This window comes from Brachyhypopomus gauderio, chromosome 1 (genome assembly GCF_052324685.1).
Source record: "Brachyhypopomus gauderio isolate BG-103 chromosome 1, BGAUD_0.2, whole genome shotgun sequence".
NCBI lineage: Eukaryota > Metazoa > Chordata > Actinopteri > Gymnotiformes > Hypopomidae > Brachyhypopomus > Brachyhypopomus gauderio.
In genome coordinates, this window is record NC_135211.1 from 8,178,144 (window position 1) to 8,184,250 (window position 6,107).

Sequence of the window (6,107 nt, forward strand, 5' to 3'; positions counted from 1 at the left end):
TTCTAAAAGTACAGTTAAAGTTTGATTGTTACCATGGTGTTTAATGTTTCTTTACTGATTATATTCATCTTTGTGTGAAGTTAATGCATGTAAACTTAAGTTTACTTTCCATAAGTCTATACATGGCACATAATAGTGTGCCATTACAGGTTACCTAATCAAGGGAGCGGCAGTGGGGCAGGACTGGATAAGGCTGCAGATAATGGCGCAATTTCACTTTTGACGGTGAAGGTATTGGCTACAAATGGCACATACCGGGAAATAAAGACAGATATCAGATAGCACCAAATAGGTAAAAAACAATACGTTTACAAATTAATTAATTAATTAATGTTTCAATTTATATAGGGCCTTATTAGGATACCCAAATAATTTCTCCCCTCTTGTAGCCAGACAAAAGCAGTTCTACTGGCATTAGCGAGCTACGGGTTCCCAGTGCACTCAGTCCATACACAAGCCTGACAGAACAGAACGAGCTATATTTTATTAAAATTTTTAAAACAAATCCTCACCCTCAATGGTGATCGCATCAAAATAAAATCCCAATATGGACCGGCTAAAGAGCTCATTGCAGAAGGGGGGAGCTCTTACAAGGTCACAAGTCTGATCACAAGAAGATCACAAGCTTGTACAAGCTTGTCACTAGTACAAGCTTTGTCTTGAAATATTGTCTTTAAGGAGGATAATTATAAAAATATTCATAGTGAAGTTTTTGTGGCAACAATATGAAAATACTGTCTATGAATAACCTTTTTAGTCTTTCAGTAAGTTGACAAATTTAATAAACATCTTTTTGCTCTTACGTTGCACATTTTAAATAAAACATATTTAACAATATTCTCTCACTTTATGAGTTGTTAAAATCAACTCAGGTAAACTGCATAGCCACCTTTAGGGTGTTGCTTTTGATAAAATGTATTAGTAAACATGAACCCCCTCACAACACGAAACTTGTGGGAGTTGGGGAAGCCGGGGTGCCACCTAATATCTGAGTCATACTGACGCCAAAACTCAGGAATCTGATTTAATCATCACCTTAGGATCCTGCCCTATGATACTTCTCAGATTATTAAGGATTTCCTGACGAAATATGTGTAGACCAATGCAAATGAGAAATACGCACACTGTATGAATTTTTTATTTTGATCAAAGGAGCAAATGTTTCAGCTCAGTATTGTCAGTGTTCACTATACTATAAACTCTGTTATAAGTCTCTTGAAGCTATTTGATCTCCTTTTACCAGTGTGCAGGCATCAACAATCTTTATTGTTCATGACAAGAAAGCAAAAAGCTAACAATACAGCAAAAGCAACTCAAGGCGCTGAGTAAACATTCCAATACTGCTAGAGTTTCGCCCACTGCAGGACTAGTGTCAGGACTGAGATAGAAACATAGGCCAGACCAGGTTCTAATGCATCAGAGGACTATGAATGTCACTCATGAGTGGCATGAGACTATATTGTGGGTTGTTTGTGCAGGAAATTACAGTATGGACCCAAGAATGACTGATTCAAAATGTCCAAACCAGGGTGTCTTGCTCAAAATATTGGGACCAACCATTTGTATGAATAAAACTGTCACAAAACCATTACATCAGTAATGATTTGCTTTACATCAGGTACAAGCTTTTACAACCATTCACACACACCAGCAAAAACCTCAACCCCTGCAGGACTGAATCACCCAAGACAGCACCATCCACCAATGGGCATACAGAAATACACTCAACTGTTTATTAGACAAGGAGAGACACACATACAAAGAATTTTGTTTTTGGACTGCATGAGTGCACCCACACAGACATGAATGGGAACTCTACTCAGATAGGGACTTGAACCCAAGACCCAAGTGCTGAGAGGAAAACATGATAACTACCATTTTGCCCATTTGACTTATTGCATACACTGTAAAAAAAAAAACATTTTTTTAAACAGATATTTACTGTAAATAAACACAGTATTTTTCTGTCTTTTTCATAATAAGAGAATATACCTGTAAAATACAGGAAAATGACTTTTTTAAAGAAAACTCCTTTAAATATACAGTCAAAGTCTGTAAATTTAAATTACAAGAATTTCTTGTTTTATAACAGGATTGTATATTTTTAAGGGTCTTGAGTTTTAATTTAGTAGTTATCAGTGTAAAAAATGCAGTTTTCAGTGTAAAAACAATGCCTTTCGTAACTTCACAGTAATTTTCCATTTTCAAACAGTAAATTCATGGCATATTAAAATTGCATGTTATCAAAGAAATTATATTTAACCAAAAACAGCAGCCTAACATCTACAGTACATTTGACCAAAGCTGGAATTATAGTGAATTAAGATTTGAAGTAAAATATTATGTTAAATTTCTCATTTCCAATTCTCTAAATATACATTATTAACTCTGCTACCAAACCAGCTGTAAATTGAATCACATACACTAAGTACTGAACAACAGCCTTTTATTTGAAATGACATTTAAAGCAACAAGTTTAGAACGCAATACTGCTCCACTCTGCTCAAGCAAGTGAATAATATAAAATATTTGGTCCCTCAATCCTCAATCCCGAGCAATCAAGGGCTTTTCGTGAGAAGGCGCAAAGATATAAGGCATTAGGAGATTTTTTTCAGAAAGGCCCATAAGATAACCTGTTAAAACTTTGCAATATATAGCAATACGTTTGCGGAGGGGTGTCAGAGAGAGAGAGAGGAGAGAGAGAGAGAGAGAGAGAGAGAGAGAGAGAGAGAGAGAGAGAGAGAGAGAGAGATCGACCCATTCATACATTCATCCATCAGGAAACAGATCAGCAAACAGTTCTGTGTGGTGATTGGACAGAATCGTGGGTGCCTGGTCTGTTCAGCCAATGAATGCCGAGAATAACTAGTTTGAATTTGAGCGCCAGGTGCCTGGAGACGTTGCGTTCAGTTATTCACGGAATCGCAGGTAAAGATGAGCCCGACTGAAGCACAGAAGCACCAGTTCACACCAAGTGTCTGTGTTCAATATCAACTGAAGGTACGTCTTAGTTTTTTTTTTTTTCAAAATTCGCTGCTTTGCTGGGAGTGTTTAATTATTTTATTATGAGTAGCATTCTGACAAGTTGTTGTCTGACACGTTGTGTTATAGTAGTTTATTTTAATCTGTTCATGGCGTTTTTTATCACATTATTTAATGGTTGTTTATTTTCAAAACGCCCAATCTTAACGTCTTCACATTCTCTCATGTTTTGTCCTGGAATTACAAGAGTAACGTAATACAAGAGGACTGTTCAGTCAGACAGTTGTGAAACGAAGTAGTTTCAATTTCAAGCATTTTCAAGTACTTTAGCCTAAATTCCAGCACTTTTCAAACCTGAAACACAAAGCAACATTAAAATTGGTCAGGTACATGTTCCTTCCCATTTTTGAGGGGTGTTTCTTATCGTTAGGGACAACACTGCAAAGAATGTGACGCGAAGTGTGCGGAGTCGCGTGCTACGGTCAGTCTCGAAAGTATAAACATAGTTAAAATGAGCACAGCCAGGCCAAGTGTTTAATCAACTTTAAATAAATACTTTTAATGTCTTTTTTTAGGTTGTACAGACAAAAAGCATTTTAGAGAGTATACCTAACTTTTAGAAAAAACTGCAAGTTTTTGTGCTTTTATGTTGGCTATGTTGCTTCTGTGATGCTGAGCTCTAGCTATAAAAAGTTTGTGCTATTACCAGAAAAGAGAGCTTTTGTTTGTATTTTATTTTTTAACCTTATTTTTCTATTATTTACTTATGTTTTATTATTATTTATTATAAATGTTGAGAGAACACAGCCTTGCACAAAATGTTTGCACTATTATTACTTGTACATGTGTTATCTAATTTTAGATTTCATCTATTGTTGAATAAACTTGCAAAATATTTGGAATTATTCTGGATTCATTACACAGTAAAAAACAAAACAAATTAACATTTGTTAAACAAATTTAAACAAAAGATTTCCGTACCTCCACTGGTATGCCATCAGGTCCATCTGCCTTCCCTTCTTCATCCCCTCCAAAACTTTCCAAACTCTACTCTTTGTTCCATTTCATTCTCTTCATTCATTAGCTCCTCAAAGTACTCCTTCCATCTTCTCATCACACTCTCCTCACTTGTTAAAACATTACCATTCCTATCCTTAACAAGTCTAACCCAGCGCCTTTAACAGCTCCTCTATTAACTCTTTACCACATTCCTTCCTTCTTCAGTTTCCACCATTTGGTCTTCTCTGGTTTGACGTTTTTTTGACATCATTCTACACACCACCATACGATGCTGTTTGGCCACGCTCTCTCCTGTCACAATCTCATAGTCTCCAATCTCTGTCGTGTTTCGTCTTCTACACAGAATGTAGTCTACTCCTCCCTCCAATCTCATAGGTCACCCTATGTTCCTTTTTGGAAATAAGTGTTGACTACAGTCATTTCCATCCTCTTGGCAGAATCCACCACTATCTGTCCTTCCTGGTTCCTTTCCTTGACACCAAACCTACCCATTGCTTCCTCATCATCTGTTTCCTTCACCATGTCCATATAGGTCTGTTACAATCACCACTCTCTCCTCACTGGGAATACTTTCACTTCATCTAGATCCTTCCAAAACTTATCTTTTTCCTCTTCCTCACATCCAACCTGTGGAGCATAACCACTGGCAACATTCAATGTCAGACCTTCTACTTCTATCTTCAGACACATCACCCTATCTACACTTGTTTCACCTCTACTATGTTCTTTGCTAACTCCTCTTTTAAGACTAGTATGTGCACACAAATCAAGGCACCAGTATGAGTAATACTATTTCACTACTTAACTTGATAAACAGCTATGTTTTCTGGTTATGTATACAAACATTTGTATGACTTTTAAATGGTCCCATGATGAGCTTATGTGCAGTCACTTTTGAAAGTTGTTCCACTTTAAGCAATCACAAACTCCAATAAAAGCCTGGTCAGAAATGGATGGGTTTACTTTAGAAACTGAATAATGGGGCAAGAACTCTACAGCTGCAAGCCCTGTAAAAATGTCAAAAAGTCAAAACCATACACAGCTGCCAAAATCAGGCCCAATTCTGACCAACATGCCTCGTATCTTCCTGGATGTCAAACAAAACTATCTGATATTTGGGGTTATTGTGATTTCAGAATTGTTTTGCATTTTACGTTACAATGTTATGCATTCTAAATTGATTAAAAAGTGCACACGATGTCCCAGAATTACTATATAGCCTACAGGTTGCAGGTTAAAACAGAAACATTTGATTTTCTCTTTTCACAGATGTGGCAGTGGGCACTGGTTTGATGATGCTGTAACAATCTGTGCGAGGCAGAACAGGGAGGCGGACACAAACGCTGAGGAGAGCGAGATTTATTCTAAGGCAGGGGTGGCCAACCCGTCATAGACCAAGAGCCACTTTTCTTACTGTGTTATGTCAAAAAACCACATCGTACATGGGCGAGTGTAATCTGTTGAGCGGGGGGGGGGGGGGCCTTTGTGGCGAGTGTAAATTATTAGCTGTGAAGGTGAGCCCGCGGACCGGGCATGAAACCAGGCAAAGAGCCGCGGGTTGGCCACTCCTGTTTTAAGGAATTCCAAAGACGTGGTCAAGGTAGGGGCGTACTCAAACTAGGCACGGTTTGCTCGTTCCGTGCTGGGGCCCAGTTATCCCCCCTCCCCACTCCCCCTCTGGCCTGCACTCACACTGGCTTCAGCAACCCGGCCCGAGCACGCTTACGTCATCACAACGCCGCTTTATTTGGAAAAAAGCGCGCTCGCACAACACTATGGAGCTCATGATTCTCTTTTTATTGTATTTTTGGAGTCATTTTGGGAGTGCAGAAACACGGTGCAAGCACAGATTTATCGATAATTTAACACAACGATTGTCTGCTAACCGCTATGACTGTTTAACGTGAGCATCGCATCACTGACGTCATGTTTGAGTTCCAGCGAAATGAACCAATCAGACGAGGCACCAAGCGGGCCCGGGCACGGATAGCGCTCACACTAGAAGCGAACCGTGCCCGAGTCCACATGAATCGTGCCCTGGCCCACCTCTTCAAGCGGGCCCGAGCACGGTTAACTGATCCGGGTCCGGGCACGGTTGGAGCGCT